The sequence below is a fragment of the Podarcis raffonei genome, chromosome 15, assembly GCF_027172205.1.
Source record: "Podarcis raffonei isolate rPodRaf1 chromosome 15, rPodRaf1.pri, whole genome shotgun sequence".
Taxonomy (NCBI): domain Eukaryota; kingdom Metazoa; phylum Chordata; class Lepidosauria; order Squamata; family Lacertidae; genus Podarcis; species Podarcis raffonei.
Window position 1 is genome coordinate 27,147,671 of NC_070616.1, and position 25,412 is coordinate 27,173,082.

Genomic DNA, 25,412 nt, shown 5'->3' on the forward strand with positions numbered 1-25,412 from the left:
AAGACCGCATTTTACCAGCTTCTTTACAAGAATATCATGGGGGACCTTGTCAAATGCCTTGCTGAAATCAAGGTAGGCTACATCCACTGCGTTCCCTTCATCTACCAGGCTTGTAATTCTGTCAAAAAACGAGATCAGGTTAGTCTGACACGACTTATTTTTCAGAAATCCATGCTGACTATTGGTGATCACAGCATTCCTTTCTAGGTGCTCACAGACTGTTTGCTTAATGATCTGCTCCAGAATCTTCCCTGGTATTGATGTCAGACTGACTGGGCGGTTATGAGAGAGGGAGAAAAACTTCCCTCTTCCCACTTCTTCCATGCATAATTTCATACACTTCAACTATGTCACCTCTCGCCTTTTCTCTAAGTGAAACGGTCCCAATATCCTTTTAGTGTATTAGCTGCCCTGGTATAGAAGCCCTCTTGAGGCTATTGTATGCAGAAAGATGGAACACAAATCAATAAACTAAGTGTATTATTATTGTTGTTATTATTCATTCTGTTCCTTTGTCACTTTCCTCACAAAAGGTGACCCGAGGTGACTTACATTGAAACCAGTTAACACAAACACAACCAACAAAAGCCTTAACTATGCATCTATGCAGAGAAAATATCTCTGTGAGGTTTTAAAGTTGAGATGGGCCAACATCGCACAGGTGCCATCAGCTGGTGCTGACTTTCTCAAGTGATGAAAATACACCTATGAACCTCACTTTAGTTCTTAGCATGGGTGGCACTGTGGCCTAAACCACTGAGCCTCTTGGGCTTGCCGATCAGAAGGCTGGCGGTTCAAATCCTCACAATGGAGTGAACTCCCATTGTTCTGTCCCAGCTCCTGCCAACCTAGCAGTTCGAAAGCATACCAGTGTGAGTAGATAAATAGGTACCGCTGCAGTGGGAAGGTAAACGGCATTTCCGTGCACTCTGGTTTCCATCACTGTGTTCCATTGCACCAGAAGCGATTTAGTTATGATGGTCACATGACCCGGAAAGCTATCTGTGGACAAATGCCAGCTCCCTCGGCCTGAAAGCAAGATGAACGCCACAACCGAATAGTTGCCTTTGACTGGACTTAACCATCCAGGAGTCCTTTACCTTTACCTTTTTACCTAGTTCTAGGGAAACTGGGCCCACCTTCCTCCTCCCAGCTGTTGCAATGGCCCATTCTCTTCTCCTCCCCTTCCTCTGGTCCTAAGCCAAACAACTTCTCCCCAAAAATGTCATCCAAATCTAAAGCCCCCCTCCCAAAAATCCACCATTGATGGTTCGCTCTGCTGCTACTGCTGAAGCAGGAAGAGGACTCTTCCCAGATCTGCACCTGAGGATCTACCTGCATTGGTCTTGGGCAGATCTCCGGAAACACCATCCACTCCTTGGTTACACAGGGAACTTGGCAATACCTCTGGGGCAAAGGCACATTTAGCAGATGACTGCTCACAGCAACACATCAAAAACAAATACAAATTCTGTCCTTTGGATGCTGCTTGTTTGTTGTGACTGGTTAGATATGCATTTTTTATTATTATTTTTTAAAAAAACCTGTGAACCACCCTTCATCCAAAACTGACTTCTCAGAGTCATCCCCAAAGAAATTTAGCAATTTCGAAAATATACAACACAATAAAATCAAGAGGAACAAAGGCATCCAAGCAGCTAAAAATATCACCATCTAAAATGTCTGAGACAAATAGATCAGGTTTTTAACCTAGTGTCAGGCACGATCTCCCTCGGGGTGGCAAGTCCACAGTTGGGGAGCCACCACAGAGAAGGCCCCCTCTTTGCAACCCACACAATGTACTTTTCTGCTAAAGATAGAAAATGGGTTCTTTGGAAGGTCTGGGCTGGCTGGTACAACGACGAGTCCTATGAATATTACAGTGCTTTTAAAAACAGTTTTTAGATTTGCAATGCCATGTTTTCTTTTGTTTTTAAATGGCTGTTTTTATCCCCACTGCTAGCCATTTGGAGAGCCATTTGATTTCCTCAGATTGGGAACCCTGTGGTGGTGGTTGTTGTTGTTTTTAAAACCCCAAGAACTATAAGCCACCCTAAGCCCAGGAGACAGAGGGGGTACAGGCAAGCACTGAAATGAGAGCACCCAGAGGGAGAGGGACCTCTGCCAGAAACCCTGGGGAGCTGCTGCCAATCAGAGTGGACAATACTGATCTAGATGGACCCAAGGATCCGATTCAGTGTAAGGCAGCTCCCTACATTCCTGGGAGCATTGGCCATTTTGCCTCGCCTCCTAAAACCACCACCATCTGCACCACATTCACCCAGTCAGAGACGGAGAGGGAGAAGATGAAGAATAATCATAATAAAAAGGAAACAGACGGCAATTCATCAGGTTAGGAAAATAAAGCTTGCGGACCCGGCAGTGTCAGCCAAACGCCTGCCAGAGATGGCCCAGACGTTACAAAAGTACTTGTGTTAGGCTGCGAGGAAAACGGCGGGGACTGTTGGAAGCTGCTCACCGGAGCCAGAGTTCACCGGAGTTCAACATCAGAAGCGTGCAGTAATAAATGATTCGTAACGTATGGTAAATCTTGCTGAACAGTTTAATGGGGAAATTAATGCTTTAACCAAGCAAAGCCCTTTATGAGGCGAAAGTGTTACAAGGCTCAGCGTTTGAGCATAATATGCCGGTTGAAGGGGAAAGAGAAAAAAAATAAGTTAATGTTTCTGCAGCTCCAGGTACACACGGATTAAAAGAGGATAAATGGCCTTTCAGGCGTCTGGGCCTTCAAAACCAGGAAAATTATTTATTTTGCCAATAAAAATGAGAGCAACACAGTTTATGTGGCTTTTATTGTGAACTTTAAACAAAAAGGAATTGTGTCCACATGGAACAAGCCGTCTACGGCTCGGGCGTTTTGATGCTGCATGTTCAATAAACCTGCCCGGCTACTGGCCTTTTCCAGGGTCCAGAAACACACTTCAATTAACAAGGTGCAGGAAAGGTCAATGGGATCTGGAATGCATGAGTCGAGGTGGAAGAGGGTTCCTCTGAGGATGTGCAGAGTGCTTTTTTCTCTGCACTCACTAAGTGCAGCCAGCATCAGAACTCTGGGAATGGCAGATGGGCACCCCCAGGTCCCAGGTCCTCCTCATTTTCACAAACGTGGGCAGAGACAGACAGTGCTCTTAGAAATTAAGGAGGAACTGCTTTTCTTTATAATGATAGCATAATATTATGACGATTATATGGATGTACAAAGCCATTAAGAGTTTACATTTTCATAGCATAAACTTTACACACACACACAAACCCTTAACCCACCCCCCCTTTTAATACATACAGCATCTTAAGTAGATCTTCTGGAATTTACAAGATAAATACTGGTAATTTGATTCTTATCTCCTTTAAATCCAATTCTAAGCCAATTCCATGTAAGGGACACTAATTATAGCCTACGGGGGAATGAAAAAAGGTAACCTATCAGCGCGAATGCGCTCAGAACACTTAAAGGGGTATGGGATGCTGAAAAGTTAAATGGATTTCAAAGCTGCTCTTTCGTAAGGGCTGTAATTTGTTAAGTGAAAATTATTCTCTGCGCCCGCTTTCTTGGAATCACACGTGCACTGGGTAATCTTATCAAGGCTTTGCGGAAAAATGCACCAGGCTGCCGAGGCGGGTGGTTGGGCAGTCCTGCCCTGTTTAAGCTCACCAATCTCTTTAAGGCTGCCCGATCTTGGAGCAGAAGGCTGGGGAGTGGACTCAGGACTTTACGCTGAAGGAAGACCCCTCTCCCCACCACCCCAGATGTCCCCTGCTTCACCCGTCACCCCCCGAGATCAGAAAAGGAGCTGTGAACTTCACCACCCACGTTCGCAGGCAGGAAACTTTCATGTTCTGCTTCTAAACTTCCCAGAGGAATAGGACTGACCACCACAAGAAACAGGATGCTAGATTGGGTGGACCTGATCCGGCAAATGTGGCTCTTAACAAGTGGCATTTTCCTTTAAAGCAAATCAAAGTTAAAAGTGGAAGAAACTAAACTCGTTGACTACCAGGGATTTGAAGGGTGTGAGGAATTTGCTTGGTTCCCATTTTAATGCAAAAGCTACCTAGTTCACATAACCCTGAACCAATGCATGATGCTGAATGTACCTATCCTTTGAAATTTGCACTTTTTTCTGAACTGTGTGATGCCACCTGTCTATGCAAGAAAGTGCACCAGCGAAGGATGATTAGCCTGGCCCGAAGTGGACATAAACACCTGCTTACAGCTTATCAATTCCTTCTGGCCCTGAAGAACTGAGCACCCTCATCTACTACTGTACTATCTCCATCCATGCCCCTTCCCTTTTGTGTCTTGTCATTTTAGTTTGTAATCTGGAAGGCACCTTGGGAGACAACAATTTTCTGAAAAGTGGGATAAAAAAAAAGGGGACAAAATCCAACATTAATCATATTCAGAATAGGCCCACCAAAATTAATAAATTTAAATCCATTGATTTCAGCAGGTCTGTTTTGAGTATGACTTAGTTGGACATCGCCCACAGTAAATTAATAACTGCACCTGTTTCTATAAGGAAAGAGGCTAACTGTATAGAAAAAATTCACTGCTGGATCCACACACCCTTCCACAGTGGGGACATAGGTTTCCGGGTGGGAGTTGATCATGGCAAGGGTTTGCCCTCCAGGTGATCTTGGACTCCAACTCCCATCAGCCTCAGCTATGATGGTCATACAGAGAAAAGGGAATTTATTTAAGGAAAGGTGTACATGGTAGAACTCATGGAAGCTTCCAAAGAAGCTGAATGTTGGAAGATTCAGGACAGAGGAAAGAACGCATTTCTCCACACAGCACATAGTTAAATGGAACTTGCTCTTGCAAGAGGCCACCCATCTAGAAGACTTCCAAAGTGAATTAGACAAATTCATGGAGGACAAGGTAGGAGGGAGAATGCTCTTGTACTCAGATCCTGTTTGAGGGTTGCCCACAGACATCTGGTTGGCCACTGTGAGAACAGGTTGCTGGACTAGATGGGCTTTAGACTGATCCAGTGTGTGGGGAAGAACATGGGTATATTATGAGAAATGTGTGCTAAAATTGTGGAGAATTTTGGGTAAGGATTTTCTTTATATAAAGAAATGTGGTGAATAAGATTGGGAAAATGAGAAACTGAGAGAAACTGAAATTGACAGGTTTGCCCAACCTTATTTCTAATATTGATGATAAAGGGAAAGGGACCCCTGACCATGAGGTGCAGTCATGACCGACTCTGGGGTTGTGCGCTCATCTTGCTCTATAAGCCGAGGGAGCCAGCGTTTGTCCATGGACAGCTCCCGGTCATGTGGCCAGCATGAATAAGCCGCTTCTGGTGAACCAGAGCAGCACACGGAAATGCCGTTTACCTTCCCACCAGAGCGGTACCTATTTATCTACTTGCACTGGTGTGCTTTTGAACTGCTAGGTTGGCAGGAGCAGGGACCGAGCAATGGGAGCTCACCCTGTCGCAGGGATTCGAACCGCCGACCTTCTGTTCAGCAAGTCCTAGGCTCTGTGATTTAACCCACAGCGCCATCCGCCAGCACTAAAAACTAGCGAGGGACAGCACCCAGCACCTCTCTCCTCTTTCCTTCTATAATGTAAGCTGCACTGGGTGCTCATTTCCTCCCAGCCAGCCTTGTGCCCTCCAGATGTTTTGGGGTAAAGCTTCCTAGTCCACTCAGCCACATGATCCTGGGGCTAATGGGAGTTGTAGTCCAAAACATCCAGGGAGTGCCAGGCTGCTCTCTGCAAACCATTGGTTTTGAGTTGGCTTCCTTTCTTGAGAACCCACTTGCTCCATGACAGCCATGCCACAAACTCTTAATGGCCAGGTACCCTTTACAGGCCCTTCCACCAAAATTAATTGCTCGACACAGCAACGAGCCACGTGCATTGATTCTGGTTATCATGAAACGCGCGGTGATCATGTTAGGAAACAGAGAAAGCGGGCCTTGGAGAATAAGGAGAAAAATCTGTGTGACAGAGTGTGTGTGTGAGAGTGTAGGGAGGGGGGAGAACATTTTTGGAACCCACCAATAACTGGTTTCAGAATGCGCAAGCTGGGGCCAAACACAACCTTCCGCACACCAAGAGTTGGTGTGAAACTCTGACTAGGCTCATTTAAAAGAAAGGGGTGAGTTTGCCTCCTAACCTCTACAACAATCTCAGGAACATAAATTAAACACAGGGATGCTGGTAGGCAAGGTTTAAACAAACCTAAAACATTTGCGCGCGCACACACGCACACAAACAAAGTCTCACACCATCATTCCTTTTTCTCCATCGAGCCTGGCTGTGACTGACAATAAAGACTCCTTTAGTCTCCAGCAATCTGTGTCATTTCTACACACACACCCTCCCCATCACCCTCCCCCCCCAACCTTTGTGCTCTGCCCTCTCCGGCCTGGGTAGGCCTGACTGAACAGAGACAGTAGCCTTTCAAGATGGCCACTTGGGAGTCCCATTTCTATGGGCCAATGAAAGGGGCTACTGTAAATAAATGGGGCCTTCCTGACCTGGCCATTGTCTCCTGCCTTGACCCCTCTGCGTCCGGCCTACTGTAACAGAGGAGCCTCCGGACAAAGGCCCCCTTCAGAGACACCTCAGAGAGTGGGGGGGGGGGAGCCACTCCAACTAGCATGAGGAGGGAATCAGGTTTTCAGTGTGGAAGAGAAGCATCTGGCAGAGGGACAGCGAGGGAGAAATGAAATTCAGTTTACATTTCTAGGCAAACCCACCAAATTCACGTTTTGCAAAACGACTCTAAACCAAAACTCAACCACCCCGAATTTTTCAATGCAGTTCCCCAGTCTATTGATGTCTGCAAAAATGTGTGCACGGGAAAATGCACTCCATATACAAGAAAAGAACTCAAACCCCCCCCCCCAATGTATATATGAGGCAGAATTGCATCCGAAGAAATACTAGGAGAAATTCAACCAAAAGGGCAGCAAATGAGTGTGGAAATGTACAGAGCTGAACTTATACGTGGAAAGATGAGACATAGAGGGAAACTGAAATTGACACATTCACCCATCCCTAATCTGACAACTTCCCAAATGACACGTTTGAGGTTACAAGGTAGTGTCACTAATATCACGTAGAAGTTTGCATTCAGTCCGAAAGCTTTGTCATGCATGGAGCTTGTCACTGGATTTTGCTTTGTGGCTTTCCTTACGGGCACGGAGCCTGCTTTTGGGTGTTTCACAAGCCACTGTGAAGTATTTTTCTACCATTGGGATGTGGTGGGGGTGGGCTGTGCAATTGCACAGGGTGCAGGTTGGCCAGATTTTCACATAAAATCAAGATGGAAGAGAAACCGTGTCTTATCTGAAAAGCAACACCAAGGGGGAAATGCACTTTCTTCATGCTCAGAGGCACTGTTTTCCTCTTTAGCGCTTTGCATGTTCTAGGGATGAGCTCTAGGCATTCAAGACAATGGAACGCCTGAGCCCCCAAACCCAATTCTGCTGTTTATTTTTTCAAAATCCTGCACCCAAGGAGTGGCAGAATCCTTCAATCACCCAACATGAAACTTAGGTGGTTCCTCTCTCCAAGCTAGGGAAGAATAAATTTGTCTACTTTTGGGCTTTGCTATTTCTGTGTATCTTTAGGCCCATAATTCTATTCTATTTGCATGATAACCTGATTTTTTAATTTTTTAAAAAAATCTCAAAATACATTCTTCAATGCACATTTTCTGGCACAATACGTATTTAAATCTGTAGACTGGTACATTTAACCGTGTTGCAACAGTTCAAGAAGTGCAAAATCAATTTGAAAGCTACATTCAGGTCTGAGGCCTTTTGCATAGGAATTTGCAAATGATCAAATGACTCAAGTCATGCACCCCTGTTCCAAGCGTCTCTTTGCTGTGCACCCAGGAAATCACACACACGCATCCAAAAAGACAATAGGGAGAGGCAGAACATTTTTCGGAAGCCGAACGTCCAACGCGGTTTCCGCTTGAGTGCAGGAAGCTCCTGCAGCCAATCGGAAGCCGTGCCTTGGTTTTTGAATGGTTTTGGGAGTCAAACAGGCTCCCAGACTGGATTCAGTTTGAGAGCTAGGGTACCACTGTATACTTTTGCAGTGGTGAAGAGTTTTAAGAAATTTATAAGCAGCCGTAGCCTGACAGCAAAGCTTATTTTCAATTTCCGTACTTATTTTCAATGCCATTGCTCAGTCATGAAAAAACAGAAGAGTGCATCTGTGAGCATGCACAGAGCGCCCTGTAACCTCTGGAGTCAGATCACACTCGATTAAACAACAATCAATGGTTTTTAGCTGAACATGTGAACAAAACATTAGCCTTTCTGGGGGATAGGCAAGTTTGTGCTCTTCTAGGCTTGACCCATGTCGACCATGTCGACCTGTTCAGACATGTGAGTCGTCACTGGAAGGGGATGAACATGCATGTCTGAAACAGCTTTGGGCATGATGAACACTTGTGGAGTAATGGGGCAGGAGGCTCAGATTACAACTCAACACCTCACATTGATGAGGAATGAAATAGGATTATCCAAAGTCCACACATGCCTTACACTGAGCCAGGATGCTTCCTTACGCTGTGTCAGGCCAATGGACCATCTAGCGCAATACTGTCTACACAGACCGGCAGCAGCTCCTCAGGGTTTCAGACAGGAATCTTTCCTCACCCTACCTGGAGATGCTGGGGCTTGAACCTGGGACCTTCTGCATGCAAAGCAGTTGCTCTGCCACTGAGCTACATCTCTGTGTTGCATGCCTTTCTCTGGACTGCCGCTCCGCGCTCTGCATGCCCTGCACCCCTCCCGCCTGTCCCGCAGCACGTGCGCCCAGCCCAGCCATGCAATACCTGCGACCCGAGCGGCACGTACCAGCCCGTCTCTAAATTATCTCCAGGGGAGGCTGCTGTGGCTTTTACCCCTCTAAATAATGCATTTGCAGACCCTAATTAATGCGAGGAAAAGGATGATATACATTTCTCTGTTGCTTTAAGTTACATCTGGTTAGACACTTTGAGAGAGGAGCAGCCTCTAGCTAAAGGGCCAGATAAGCTAAAAATCAATACCGGCAACGGGCTCAGAATCCTTTAAATCAGAGCGGCCCCTTTCCAAACTCTCCCTCGAGCAAGAAGGAGAGGTGCAAGGGAAAGCTGCCAATTCATCAGCACCATTACTATGGAAATCCAAGCTTGGCTTGGAGGGGGAAAGGAGGCTCAAGGAGCTCACCTCTCCACTCACCTGCGAAGGCAGAAATAATCTCCGCTTTCAAAAGGCCTTGTCCACTTCCTCCAATGCAAACAGGAGCCATCGCAAGCTGGGAGCACAGAGTGGTGGGCAGCGTCGCTGAGTGGGTGCTGCCACACTCAGCTTTGCTGACGGCTTTGAAAGAGGGCAGCCACTCTCCCATGAGGCTGTGAGGCAATGGTGGGTTATGGCTGGTGAGAAGGGTGGCAACTTGGGAGAGGGACCAATCTGATTCACAGGTGCCCTCAAAAGGCGCCACAGTGTTTGGGCCCAAGAGAACTTCCTGGGAGATTTCACCCTATGCAAATCAACCCCCCACAGGCCAACAAACCTCTCTGACTGGCCCAACATGTTCAATCTCCTCTTTGAAGGTGCCAGTTATAAGCATGATGGAGAAAACCAATCCAAGTTAGAGCAGCATGGGATTTGAATCCTGATGCTTGACAGTGGCTCCTTGAATGCTTACACAATGCCATTCCTCTTCCTTCCTGCCCATCATTCCTCAAGGCCCACCTTTTCCATGAAGCTTGATTCAGCACAACACCCCATCCCCATCCCTCCATGTACCCAATGGTCATGTAGCCAGCCTTCCCCAATGGGAGTTGAAGACAGTTTCAGTCCTAAACATCTGGAGGGTACAGGTAGTTGAAGGCTGAACAAAGCAACAATCATATATTCTTACCCCTGCTCACCTCTGCCTCCATTTCCCTTTCTCTGTTGCTTCCCATATCAAATTTCAGATTGCATGCTCATTGGGGCAGGGACCTGCACTATCTTAAGTGCCATGCATGTGCAGTGCGCTCTCTCTCTCTCTCTCTCTCTCTCTCTCTCAACAGAACTTACAAGCCCTACAAGGGCTGCTTCAGCCACAGGTGTTGCTGGACTTCTCCAGATATTGCTGGACTCCAACTCCCATAAAAAGGTAAAGGTACCCCTGCCCGTACGGGCCAGTCTTGCCAGACTCTAGGGTTGTGCGCTCATCTCACTCTATAGGCCGGGAGCCAGCGCTGTCCGCAGACACTTCTGGGTCACGTGGCCAGCATGACAAGCTGCATCTGGCGAGCCAGCGCAGCACACGGAACACCGTTTACCTTCCTGCTGGTAAGCGGTCCCTATTTATCTACTTGCACCTGGGGGTGCTTTCGAACTGCTAGGTTGGCAGGCGCTGGGACTGAACGATGGGAGCGCACCCCGCCGCGGGGATCCGAACCACCGACCATGAGATCGGCAAGTCCTAGGCGCTGAGGTTTTACCCACAGCGCCACCCGCATCCCCATAGTCCCTGCCTATTGGCCATGCTGGCAGCTGGGGGTGCTGGGAGCTGGAGGGCCACACATCCACTGCTCCAATTTAAGATGACTACAATTTACCTCCACTACCAGAGGCAGGATGCCTCTGAATACCTGTTGCTGGAAAACACAGGTGAAAAAAGCTCTGTTGCACTCAGGTCCTGCTTATGGGCTCCCCAATGGGGCACCCAGATGGCCACTGTGAGAACAGGATGCTAGACTAGATGGGCAATTGGCCTCTTCTTACGTCTCTAGAGAACAAAAGGTATTGTTTTTCACCCTCCCACTTCTCCGTGACTCTGCCAGGATTTCTAAAACGGTAAATTAAATGCGCCCAAGGCGTTTGACAGGTATTGTCATTTTGCCTGCTACGTTGAACCACAAGAGCAAAGACAGAGAGAGCATAAGGAGACCGTGGTAAACAAGAGTTGGCCAAGACCGCAGCAGCATGAGTGCCGGGGCGGGGGGCAGGCAGGAGAAGGAACGGGCTCTTGCCTTGAGGTTAGCAGCTCTGAGAGAAAACCCAAGAGATCAGCAAACTGCTGGCAAGGAGCCAGCATTGCAGGACACACCTCTCTGCCTTATCTCTCAGACACAACGGTAGTTTGTGCATCTTGCAGAAAGTGTGCTACAACCACAGAAACCCTGCAGCCAGCAGCAGCAGATAAGGCACCTCAGGTAGCCGCTGAAACAAGCACACTTGCAACTCCCTCAACAGTCGATCTGAACCAGAGCAATTCATGAAAGGAACAGAGTGGGGTGAGGGGGAGATGAATCAAGATAGGATCGCCAGTTCAGATTTCTGCCTCCTTCCTCTGGCGTGAGGAGGGAGCTGCAATGGTGTGAACTCTTTGCTTGTGGGAAGCGGGATGAGGCCAGCGTGGCTGAGCAGAGCGCAATCTTTGATCACAAGAGAGGCCTGGCACCTTCCGCTCCTTCAGCTCCGCTGTACGGAACCACAATGGCCGCAGCTGAGCTACAACCTCTAAGAATTTATGTCAATTGAATATACAAAGCCTACTAGACGGGAGGCCAAGTCCTTTCACTTAAAAAAATAATAAATAGATCCATTCTGCTAAGAGTATGGGCGAGCACCAACAACTTTGCAACCAGGAGAGACAGTCCAGTTCAGACACATGGTCTTCGGCAGGTGGCCTCAGCTGGCACAACCAGAAACCAAATTTTAAACAAACGAAATGTCAGCCAACTCTCCATTTTTGTCATTCGCACACACTTCCAAGAAAAAGGAAAGGGGGGGGGAGGAGGAATTGAAACATTTTTTGAACTGCCCAAGAGTTTAATCAGTTCTCTCCTCTTAATAGCCCTCTCTTCGCAAGTTTCAACTTTCACAATCCCCAATTAGCAGAACCTCTCCTTAAAAAGAAGAAAAAGTCAGGTTTGGTGTTGCTGCTTTTGTTTCTTTTTTTAACACACACATATCAAGCACTTCGTATTTATGTCATCAGTGGTTACCAGAAAGGTGAATCACGCGTCCTCCTTAGCACTCTCCTCTGATCCCCTGTGAATAACTACACAAAAAGAGGAGGTTGGGAAAGTACGCAGAACCATGGCCACTCGTACCAACACGACATGGCAACCTTGGCTGAGAATAAAGGTCAGCGCCATCTCACAAGTGGGGATGGTGATGATGCACCATAAAATCATTTTGGCAGGTATGCAAACTTTGTGCATTAACTTTGGCAACAGAGGAACCAAAGATGTCCCAGAAAATTATCTCTTTCAGCCTCACCTCTGAGTGGTGTGTCCTTTGTTGCAACCGTCAAAGTCCTATTGCTTGAGCACCTACAGATGTTGGTGCTTTAAGAGAAAGGGGAGAATCTTCTGATATTCTATTGCTCCAGCCTGCCTTGGATCCAGTTAACGCCTGCTTCCTTGCACAAGGAACAGTATGTTAAGTAAGTGTGCAACACCCACTGCCCTAAAAGTAGTACCTGGTGCGTTAGAATGAACATCTTTGCAGTTTGAAGATAGAAAATTCATGTACGGGTCTATGTAAACAAGCAGGTTATTAAAAGGATGTTGCTGCAGCTGAACTCCAGTAAAAACGATGCCTTTCTGAGAGATGAATGAACCTATCTTCCCCTGGGCTTGTGTGCTTCCCCCCTCTGTATGAGGAGATCAGATGTGTAGTTTATAAACATTTAAATAAATAACACAAGCTTTTGCTTCTGAATTCAATTAAGAACATTTTAGCATTACTTCAAACCCTAAACCAATCTTGTTGAAACAAGCCAGCTTTGTAAACTACGGTTTGACAGTGGCTTGTTTCAAACACAGAATAGTTAAGATTGACCATAGTTTGTTGAGTTCAGATGGTGCGTTAAAAAGCAGATAAATTGTGAAGAGGGGCAGGCTCACTCACATCACCATCAACCATGGTTTGCATCAGAACATCTGAATGCAGTCATTTATTCTCTCTCCCCCCTCTCTCATTGTCTTTCTGTCAAACACACACACACACACACACACACACACACACACACAGTGGGGCCTGAGGTTTTTTTGCATGATGAAAACTGCAAACAACAAAAGAACGGACTTTGTATTACTTTTTGTTTGCTTCCCGGTACAATAAACTCCTCAAGGAGATACCAGAGTTCTTTAAATAGCTGACCAAGTTCTGCAAACACTGGACAGCACAGCACCCAATTTAAACAGCTTCACCATTTGAGTTTTGCAAGACAGATAGCAGAAATTGATTGTGCAGCAGAGGTGGGGTGGGTCGTTTTCCAAGTTATTCAACTCAAAGTCTGAACACACACATACAAACTCCAAATGCCCTCCAACAATGTTAATTTATTAGGATCAAATTCCAAAAACATGCCATGCACGAGCCATGAAGATAAATAAAGGTGTCATATATACTTGATCTTATATATATACACTTAATCTCATATATACAGGCTCATATATACTTCTATACATTACACTTGCAGGAAGATAAATGCAGTAAAATAGTCTAGATGGGTTAAGTCCATCTTCATTTTTGGTATCCAAAATGAATTACCTTTTTCATACAATGCAGACGTACCCATATGTGTGTATGTATAGAGCCTTTTTTGCATGTAACATTAAACTATGGTTGAGTGTAATGTGCTAGGGGGCTTGGGGAATGGGATCTATTCAAATTCCTTTAAGAAGTGACCTGACCCACCAACCCAGAACTAAAATGTAGACCAGAACCCAAGTTATCCACCAGACTTTGCACTTCCCAAACGTTCTGATGCCCTTCTCACAAGAATGCATTTCAAAATGTGGTTTTATATACTTAAATGCCAATTTATGTAATATATGCAGATCAATGTAGAAATAGGACATAATGGAACGGACCAATGTACACACGTTAAATTGGCACAGCATTGACCAGAATGAGACTCGTTCCTGCTATGCACTGGAGCTGAGAAAAATGTCAGGAACATGCTCTTCCCACATTACTCTGCTCCTCTGTTGCAGATGTGAAGAGAAATTAAGAAGCTTTTGCTTCCACTTCTAAACTAATTAGAGGTTCCCCATTACATCCAAACTAAGGGGAACTTGAAGTATGCCTTGTTTAAAGAATCTAGGACTATGTCACAGTTTATGATCCTGTCTGATTTTTAAAAAACCCAATAGTTTAAACCAAGGGTGGGTGGCCCTTGGTCCATAGAATGTTGCTAGAGTACAATGCCCATCATCTCTGACCATTGTCCATGTTGTCTCGAGCTGAAATGACGGCGATCTCAACAACATCTGGAGGGACTCAGGTTCAGCACCTCTAGTTTAAACTAACCAGGGTTTACCAGCTGCACCAGAAGAGGGGAGGAAGGAGGTGTTTGAACCCTGCACTCATGCAGGTGACACCAAGACTTGGAAGAGGAACCTGTGGCTCTCCATATGCTGTTGGACTCCAACTTCCAACTCCCACCAGTAGTCAGCATGGCCAATGGTCAGGGGTAGTGGGAGTTGCAGTCCACAGGGCACCGTTTTCCATTACAGCCAAACTGAGCTGTTATGTATGTGTATAAGTGTGCACGCCACCTAATTTGCAGATAAAAATGCAGTTCTTTATTTCTCCCTGCTTGAAAGGTGAGAACCAATTTCCATCCATCCCACCACTCCTCAGATCTCTCTCTTAATCTGAAATCATTTCCCACTTGACAGTTCGCCTTCATATGTCTGTAAAAACCCGGCGTCTAAAGCGGGTAATCAGCTTCTCATACATAGCTAAGCAGACTGCAGGGTTATCAGTAAAACTGATATATAATCGGATAAGAACAGCAAACCTTTTGTAGCAACATGGTCCAGGAATAACTACATCTCTCCTCTACTGCCCCACCCACCCCCCTCCCCACAGCCAGTGCCGTTGGCTACAAACCAGACAGCTCACTTTTATATTATGCACATAAGGTAGAATGTGCTAAATATCAGAGAATAGGACACTATCCGTACTCCAACCAGCTTCAGTGGGAGAGAGTTGGGCCTCTCCCACTGAAGTCAATAAGGCTTAAAGGTGCTTAACTTGGGGGCTGAATCATGACTGCAGTTTTAAATGTGTGTTCCTTGGGGCAGGGGCCCATCATCTGAGTGACCCTGTAAGCAGCATGCATACAGATCATGCTACAAATAACACTGTTGGACACAACAGTGTCAGAGACAGATTTGCTGGGTATCGAATGTAATATTATGGTGCTACTTAAATATGAGTGGAAATTACTTGTGCAGGCTGCTGTTATTAATCACCATTTATATCTTGTTCTACCTACCAGGTGCTAAAAGCCAAATCTGTGGGGTTATCCCGTTTTTAAGCCCACAAAAGACTGTTGTGTGCTGGCGTGGGGGTGGGCAACACTTGCCCTGACCCGGGCACCAGCAACCCACGTTATGCCCCTGCATCCACATAGACAGTAATGTAGGGGGTTGGACGATGGCGCTTGGGGTCTTTTCCCACTGTACAATTCTATGATTCTAAGCTAGGTGGAACATTGGTCTGCTATGCTGTGAGGCAGCTTCACGGGGTCCCTATATTGATAATGAGAGAATGCAGACGCTACTACAAGTCAAGGGAAGCTCCGTGAAGAATTAAGGCTATATAAAGCATTTAGCTGCCTAACACCAGGACAGGAGAGAGAAAAATTGCAGCAACAATGACACAATCCAGGTCTGGCCAGTATGAATGGAACAAGCTAATTTACACAGGAAGTAAGCACTTACCAGACCCTTCATCCCAACACACAAAAACCTTGGCCATATCTGGAAGCAATTACAGCCAGTTAACATGATCCGCCTGCCACTAAAATTAACTACAAACAGAAGGTTTTTTTGTTGTTTTTTTCACTCGGGTGATAGGCGATGCAGCAGCCCCCATGTTTGACTGATGGGAAATATTCAGTAATTACTCATTTTTAGAAGTCATTCCTTGAAACCAGCGAGGGGTGGGTGCAACGGTTGCTAATTATGAATGAAAAGGAGAATGTCGCTCATCTTGCTAGTTGCAAGGGAAGCAAAAGGCAGCTACTGCTCACAGCCCCGGGATAAGAAAATGAATCTGCTCCGCTCATGCAAAGAGAAAGGTGGTTACTCAGACTTCTTAGAAGTTTGGCGTCATTCTGACACTTGCAAGCTTCTCTGTGGGAACTCTGGGCAACTAGGGGAAAAACCTCTGTGCTAATATTTCCATGTTCTTCACTCATCCTCTCCAGACCTCGCAAACAAATTAGTATTGCCTTTCACTCCGAAACAGATTTGTTTCCCAGTAAAAAGAAGAGGGGGGAGTCATCAACATTCAGTAAAGTTGAGCCAGCCTTGCAAAGAGAGGGTGGAAACAAACACCGAAACCAGATAGCTGATAACATGATTGCACCACTGTGCATATTTCAATCCATTCAATGATAGCTCATTTCAATCTGCAGAATAGAACAAAGAACATGGTGCACCAGTTGCGTTGATCAGCCACATCAAGAGCATGAATGAACGAAATGTGTATGATGCTAGTCACTGGCTATGAAGCTATGATTTACGTTCCTGGTGGCCGGTTCATGCAACCAACTTATATACCCACAAGGTGTTCAACTAACCACAGATTGGACTCGTTTCAATCTGGGCTCACGTGATTTGCACCCTCGGTCTCAAGCTGGTTTCATCAGAATATGGGGCACTTCAGAATGATGTTAACATGGCAAAAGAAGGAGACTTTTTTTTATAATAATAAATAAAGTACATTTTTAATCAATGCCTTCATTTGATTTAACAGATGTAAGAAATTCAGATATCAGAGCTGCACTCATTTGCAGAACAAAAAACAAAAAAGCCCTTCAGCCTTTAGTTCAGGCTGTGACAAACCACAACTTTGCGGATTTCAGAAGTTTGACACACATGAAGAAGATGGTGGGGCTGGAGGAAGCAGATCAGGGTAAAGGGATGAATACTCAACCCTCACCATTCTCTTAACAATGAAGGTCACCTCTATTATACACTCAGAAGATCATCACTTTTAGGTTGAGCAAAAGGACAAACCCTTTTTTTTCTGACACTCCCAAAAGGTGGAGGTGCTCTATCACCTGCAAGTCCCTGTTCCTGAATCCCTTGGCTGAAAGAAGCATCAATCAGCAGCAGATGATGACAAAAGATGACAGTTTGGGGTGAGTACAATGGTCTTTGGGTAGTGTTACCTTTGGGGTGGCAGTCATGGCATCATGGAATTTCCCCCTGGCAATGCTTGCAGTTGCCTAAGCTGATTTGATTTTAGGAAGTTCAAGATCTCCCATTTGGAGAACCCTTTAAATGGACAACTTATTGTTTGATGGAGTTCAGGACAAATCTTGCTAGATGGTACCTCATTGGGGTTTCCTTTTATAAGGACAGGGGCATGCAGGAAATCATAATGCTTAGAGACTGGATCTTAAGAAATGCAAAAAGAGATGGGAAGAGTGATATTATAAGGGAGGTATTTTTTAAAAAAAATCAGGGGATGAATCGCTTGCTAAATTAAGGTTTAAAATCCCCCCTTCTCAGGATCTGCTACAAAGGGCAAAGAGCACTGTCCAATGAAGTGGCCTGAGCACATATTTCTCTAGGGGTCTTCCCACCTCCAGCGCACATTCCACGCATGGAAACAGTTAAGTCCCCCACAGGATAAATCAAAAAGTTCAAGGCTCCTACCCTCCACAATGCGCTCCCTCTTTCCCCAGTGACAAGAACCAGAGAGGGCTGAACTGGCCGCCAAACTTCCTGAGGAGGGGTCTCCTCGGCGCTCGCAGGTTACACGATCGGGGTCAGAGCCGTGGACCTTAACGGCAGCCTTCATTTCCTGAATGGGGGGTGAGTTCTCTTGGCCATAAAGCTAATAAGAACTTCCTCGCATGGCAAGCGCTGCCTGACAGAGCTACTTGTCAGCCAGCCCATAGTGGGAGAGTGCTGGTTTCCATTAGCGGGTTACAATGCCAGGTGCCACTAATAAGGTCCATCAGCGAGAAACACGAGACTGCTAACCTAGCCTACAAACTCTGGAAGTAATCATTGTCAAGAAGGTTTTTCTTTTCCCTGGGAGGGGGCGAGTGGACAGCAGAAGAGATTCCAAAAATTCAGGTTGCAAAGGATTCGGGAGTACATTAGCCAATGCGTCATTAACACATTAAAATATGGGGGGGGGGGGGAAGGTTGCTCCATCACCCCTAGGTATGAACCAATCTGTCAATTTCAGTTTCTCTCAGTTATCTGATCTTAAATTCAGGTCTCCACATTTCCACATCAGCTTGCCCATTTTTTAAAAAAAGTCCTCGTGAAAATACAACAGCATTTTAGTAAAAAGAATTATCCTATTATATGTGGTTTTGCCTGATTTATACGTATTTTTTTCAAATTGACTTTTCACAATATAATTTTCAATGGCGTACGCATTTTAAGGCACACTTCACTTTAATATATCCCTGTCTTTACACATTAGTTGGATGGATAACTGTACTGCCAAATTCAGACGTCGCAAATTTCAAAGGATGGCTTCGTTTTGATTCGGGTTTTTTTTTCTTTTCAAGAAACTAGGTAGGTTTGCTCCTAACTGCAAATTGGAATCAACTTTCCCCCTGCTGCCTAATGGCCAACACCAAAAGCAAAAGACATTGAGGAAAGGAAAGATTCTTCAAGGAAACGGAACAGGGCTCCAAAATGCAGATGGTGCACTGAAAACCGCATTTATGTAACAATGTGGCGAAAAAAAGACATGCAGAGGCAAGTTGGCCATTGAAGCAGCCATAAGCCTTGGCCATGTTGACCCAGCCAAAGTTGAGCACTTTGTTAAAATGTTTATTCCGTGGGGGAGTTGTGCACATGCTTAATTCTCTCCCACTAAATCAATGGGATTTAAAGAGTGCTTAACTCTGGCAGGATCATGCCCTTTGCTTCTTGGAATGTGAGTAACACCCTCATTAATATTGCTGTGTTTAAGTGTGTTTGAACTATACAGCCTCCCACCCCCCACTCAGCCCGCAATTAAAAGCTACAATCAATACCAACATTAGATTAAGCCTGAACTTTACTGAACCTTGAAGAAAACCTCTTATTAAAATGAACATTAAAAAAAATATACAATTGTAAACTCACGATGTGGTCAATTGGTCAAAATCATAAGCACAGTTTAAGAAAGAGCAAGAGATTGAGCGACGTTGGCTTTCTTATTGAAAAGGCAGCTTAGCCGACCTGATAAAGTTATACTAGTGCAAAGAGTTTTGTAAGACTTCGGGGGAGGTCAAAATTTGAAGCTCTTGATAAACGAGGCATATCAGGGCACCTTTGGGAGGAATAAATAAATAAATATCACAGGGCAAAAAAGTCGACCCAAAAATAAGCATTGGGGCGGCTGTGAAGATCTTACACTGTAAACTTAAAAAGAAAAGAAAAACTTTTGCCAGTCACTTATGAAACTTCTCTCACCAGTAAAATGTTGCTCGCACCCACATCTTCTCATAAAACCTTAGAAAATGCATCATACGTGTTTCAACAAATTCAGTTGTTGTTGATAATTTACCCATGATTCAGTCATTCGATGAAGTTAGCGCAAAATGCCAAAGTTACTATGAGCCTTTGGCATATTAAGTCCAATTAAATCTTCCAGAATTTTCAATTAATTCTATATATTTCTGGACCAGTTTCTCAGCTGGCCTTCTTTAGAGAATTTTTAAACAAAACTTGCCAGTAAAAGATGGAAATGAGGATGAAACAGAGTCATTCATGATCTTGGCCATTCTTCAGATCTGCAAGTGAGTAGCTGAAAAGAGTGTGTCATCAGACTGGTTTGGGGACACTTACTAATATTCTTTGATAAATGTCAATGTTTTCTGATAAATGACGATAAAATTTGGTCATAGCCAAAGCTCATTAGACACTTGTGATTTATCAGTGAATTTTCCGCCTTTTCCCACTGGTCTCTGAAAACACTGAGAGTTATTATTATTCATCATTTATAAATCATGTAGAGCTACCCAGATGCCATACTTAAACATTTCTAACATTTACCATAGCAATGTAGGTTAAAATGAATGTTAGAAATGCAATGAACTGCTAACACTCTTGGGAGGAATTCCTTCAGGATCAATCTATTCCTGAGGAAGTTTAGGACACAAAAGACTACGGATACTTAATCAGTTGTATACACTGTCTGGGTTGCAAAACTAAAAACTAAAAAACCAGTGATTACATATACGTAGGCATTTATCAGCCAAGCTATCAGAGGTTCAAAGTAGATTTAAAAGCATTCCCTTGTGTCCTGGCTTTGGCTTAATCACACTGCACAAAATTCTTCAAAAATTAGCAGCACAAAAATCTGACTGGATTTGTGGGAAGTAAAATTCGTGACCATTTTATGGCTTTCAGTCAAATGCAGCCATTATTAATTTCTGCAGGATCGTGCCCATCAGTTTAAAAAACACCCCATTTACTAGAAAGCTTCATCTAGATATTTGCCATTCAATCCTAACCAACATGTATCTTTTTTTCTGAGAAAACCAACAAGACTATGTTAAGAGCATCATAAATAAATAATCTAGACAGCTACAGTTGTTGCTTCAATTACATCTAAAAGAGCACAGAACAGAAAGCTTTTTTGAAACAAAAAAAAAATGGCTTATTTAGACCGACACATTCTATGCCTTCTTATTCATAGTTTTCAGTTTTAAAAAATGGCAACATTGGTAAAATTAAGTAAATACTAATTTAACACTGAGATTAGCTGCAGTGGAAATATATATATATATATATATATTATCGATCAGGTCTGGCAACTCGCGGCTGCTTCAGAATTAGAAATTCCCTAGCTGCAACCTTTGCCAAGTTGCCAAACCCTGGCACTGTAGCAAACATAGATAAAAGCTTGTCCCCAGCACTCAAATAAAAGGAGAGGTGCTCTTTAACAACAAAGAGAGAAAAAGATTGTGCTTAACGTACCGAAACAGGTTGCATGTCCCACCTCAACTCCAAAAGTAGAAGAAGATGATTCATTATTTCCACCAACAAAGTGCCTGGCATTTCTCCAGTGCCCCTACCATTCATCTCTGCTTAACCAAAACTACACCGAGAGATAAGCCACTGGGTGTTTCCATTTTACAGGTGGGAAAGCAGAGGTGGAGGTACAGGGACTGGCCCAAATACACCCCAGGGCTTGGTGTCCTCCAGATGTTCTGGACTACAAACCTTTGCAGGGGGGCATGGAGTTGGCTATCCCTGCCCCAGAGTGCATTCAAATGAGCCACCCAGAGTGGCTGGGGAAACCCAGCCAGATGTATTTATTGTATTGATCTTTATTACGGCCATTGGCCCATCACACGACAGTTTCCCATACCAACATAATGTACTTAAACCTCCAAATTTAAAACCGCCAAGACTTACAAAAAACAGACAAGAACCAAAGCAAAACAAAAACAAAAGACCAACATCATACATTACAATAAATTTGTAACATAAACATCGCCCTCTACTCATAAATTAGTAGAAGACATCAATGGTGAAATCACCTAATTACATCCTAAAACATAGATAATAGTTTAAAGAGATTATCCGAGCCGCACAGGAGTCCGTTTCTCTTCTTTAGGGATAGGACACTGATCAAGAATCTGGCAACCATGAGTGATCTTAGGGGGTCATCATAATTTAATAGATATCTCAGTTTGGCTTCATTCGTATCATCGGCAATTCCCTTTAGATATTGAGCAAGAAACTTGCTCCTGAACCCAGCCAGATGGGCGGAGTATAAATAATAAATTTTATTATTATTATTATTATTATTATTATTATTATTATTATTATTATTATTATTAACCATGTGGTATATTGGCCTCATTTCTCTGTCTCCTCACCTCACAAACACGCTCGACAAAAGGACTGGTTTTCTTTGGATGTTTCCTTATAAAAGGGTGAATGCAAACCCCTGTCTTTGAAGCAAGCTACAGAAATATAAAAGAAACACACACACTCAAAGGTCTTGTGCATTTGTGTTCCTTGTAGATTGCAGAGATGAGGGTCACTCCTAAATTCTGCGCAGTCCCTGGCACATCAAGGGTTAATGGTATGGCTCCATCTGCATTGAGTCCAATGGGGCATATAGTCCCAGGAAGGAGAGAGTAGGTTTGCAGCCTAATAGAAGCAGTTGTGTGGCTCACTGTTCCCAACACTCTTTGCCTGGGGACCCTCCAGCAAGGGAACTGCTGGAACTGCCATCCAATGCTGTCAGATAAGAACTCCTTCTCCCTAAAAGCAGATGAATAGGCAAGTCTGATTCTATGGCCTCCAGTGGAAAGGGGGCAGAGATGGTTGAATGTTCCCTGCACTAGCAGCTATGGGGGGAAACGAGGACAGAACCCTTTCCCTCAACATGCTAGATTTCCGCATGCAGAGAATGTTAATGTTTTGGAAGAGCATTCCCTTCTGTGAGAACCTCACCTGCAAAGCCCAGAATCTGCTTCACCTCCTTATTTGCTCTTTATGAGAGTTGGTCTAACACTGACAACCAGCCGTTACTGGAGCATTCAACACGGGATTCTGGTTTGGGGCCAAGAAAAGGAACTGACCAACTGCTGCAATAATGCATCTGTATTTATTTATTTTAAGGGAGTTGGCCAGTCCAACCAGAATCCTAATGACACAAAAATTGTTACATCATCTCAGGCCATCTGGGATCATCTCAGATAGGACATGCAGGGTGTTCAGGCCCCTTTGTGCTCAGATGGGCATCATCAATTCTGTGCGGGGTGCTGAGTGGTAGACTTCTTAAACTGATCTTCAAATGTGGAAAGATGAATTGCCTATTCACTGGCAAGAAGCGATCTCACATTAGCCATACACTACACCTACATTGGCCGCGGCTGACAATTTTTTTTAAAGACCCCAAAACAGAACTTGCGCACCCGGAGTTGCCCAAACGGACAGAGAAAAAGCATATCCTGTCAGAGCCTCGTGTGTACATTTGGACTACAGTAATTAAACTTGTTGGTTCATTAAAACACTTCAGAGCATCTCCAGGATTCTTGCTCTGAATCCTATTAGCGGACTGCCTTGTAATATGTTTGTTTGCAGTGTATTAGATACACAAGAAATATGCCGAACTCTATATGCTGAACTCAAGCCAAATGTTTGCACAGGGACTAAACCAAGGCATTCTCAGGCACCAGTTTCAGCTTTCTGCCGCTACAGGCAAAACCAGGAAGGAAAAGCAGTGCTGTGAGACCCAGAGACCAATTTGCCTGGCAGCTTCTACCCAGAGCCTAGGAAAAAGATGCCACAAGGAGCCGATTCCCAAAGCAGCCATCAGCCACGAAAGGGAAGAGGCTTTCTCCCCAAATAATAGAGGTTTTCTAAGATTCGTTCCCCAAAGGTATAACCAGACACTCAAGGAACACAAAAGATCAGTTATGTCCAAGAACCAAAAACATGTATTCAGGAAAACTGGTGCAGCTGGATTAAGTCATTGCAAAACTGAAATGGGGGATATTTTTAACCCAACATTTTAAAAAGGAACTGCCCTACTGTCAAACTTGGTTCACATACTGATAATGGCATTTTATTTATTTTTTTAAATTAGGTTAGTCTCTCAGCTTATGCAACATAGTTTTTAGAACAAACCCAAAGCAAATGTATAAGTTACTTGGCAAAGATCATAATTGGTTTCCATGTATTAACACCCCCTTTTAATAAATAAATCACTGATCTTCTTAATAGGTTACATTACTTTTGTGAATTAATCTGTTAAAATAAGCTGTGAAAGTTTACAGCCAAAACTGATAGCATCTATTTTAAACTCCCCGCTTTCAGAGGAAGTGTCTTTTTCCCTTCCAAAAAGAGAAATTTAATCCAGAAACCAACCCTGAGGTTGTAGTAAACAGAGTGTAAATTTCTGTTTGTTTTTATTTATTTTTAAAAATGTATACTTGGCTTCCCCAGAAGTGATTTTCAAAGCAGCTTACAATAACCAAACATTTTTTTAAAAAGTCACATATCAATTACAAAATGGCTCAATGCCCAAAATAATTATCGTTCAAACATCGCAAATGCACCGTCAGGTCAGAAATAAAGCTTGCAAAGAGATAGTGGGGGGAGGGAATTTTTGGGAGGAGAGGGAATAACAGGAACCAAATCAATAGCTGTTCCAAACTTTAATTCATAAAAAAGGGATGAGATGGAAACAACAAGACAACTGATGTTGGCATAGCTAACTATGTAGATTGGAACAGAGCCATAGCGGGTAGTAACTGAGAGCGCATGTCTAAGCTGGCGTATGTCCCTTTGAGTTTGATGGTACTTACTCCCAGGTAAGTGGGCATAGGGTTTCGATCAGAAGGAGTCATGTCCTTCCAAGCAAATGGGCAGGAGTTCATTTATTTCCCCAGGAACCCTGACATATACATCACAACCCACCCTCAAATAGAGCTGGGTGATATATTGTCCAACACCAGTTTGAAGTCCATATCATGATATCAGTTTCATAAATGTTGACCTGGCAATATATCACAAATCATTATATGTGCATGTGTGAGTTATGCAAAAATCACAATGTGGGAAAACTGTGAAGCCAGCCAATGCCTCTACATAACTCCAGCTTTATTTCAGTCATTGTGATACGTCAGTATATTGCAATGTTTAGCTGGTGATATGATGCTGAAAACCGGATATCGCCCAGCCCTAGAGCGTTCGCCTCTACGCAGTTCCATCCTTATTTCAGACATTGTGATATATCAGTATATTGTGATGTTTAGCTGGTAATACCGTATTTTTCGTCCCATAGGACGCACCTAGTTTTTTGGGGGGGAAATAAAGGAAAAAATGTTTCCCTTTATTTCTCCCCCAAAACCAGGTCAGGGAACAGCGGTATGGCGGTGCTCCGCCTCCCCGCTGTCCCCCGAGCTTGTGGGGCTGGCCGATGCCTGCCCGGTGCGAGGGGCGCTCTGCTTCAGGGCGCCCTTCGCACCAGGCGGCAGGCTGCTATCCGCAGCGTGGGGAGCCCTGCGGGGAACTCCCGTAGGGCTCCAACACGCTGTGGATGCCTGCCCGGTGGGCGGGGTGCTCTGCTTCCGGGCGCCCCTTGCGCCGGGCGGCATGCTGCTATCCGCAGCGTGGGGAGCCCTGCAGGAACTCCCGCAGGGCTCCCCACACTGCAGATGTCTGCCTGTGCGAGGGGCGCTCTGCTTCAGGGCGCTCCATGCGCCGGGCGGCAGGCTGCTATCCACAGCCTAGGGAGCCCTGCAGGAACTCCCGCGGGCTCCCCAGGCTTGCTGATAGCTTCCTGAAGCCTGGAGAGCGAGAGGGGTCAGTGCGCACCGACCCCTCTCGCTCTCCAAGCTTCAGCAAAAGCCTGTATTCACCCCATAGGACGCACACAGATTTCCCCTTCATTTTTGGAGGGGGGAAAGT

At 44.7% G+C, this 25,412-nt stretch overlaps 1 protein-coding gene across 2 annotated transcripts in view; it reads right to left on the reverse strand.

Moving 5' to 3' along the window:
- Nucleotides 1–25,412, reverse strand: part of ZBTB16 (zinc finger and BTB domain containing 16) — a 183,359-nt gene that overhangs the window by 152,649 nt on the left and 5,298 nt on the right. The window lies entirely within an intron of this gene.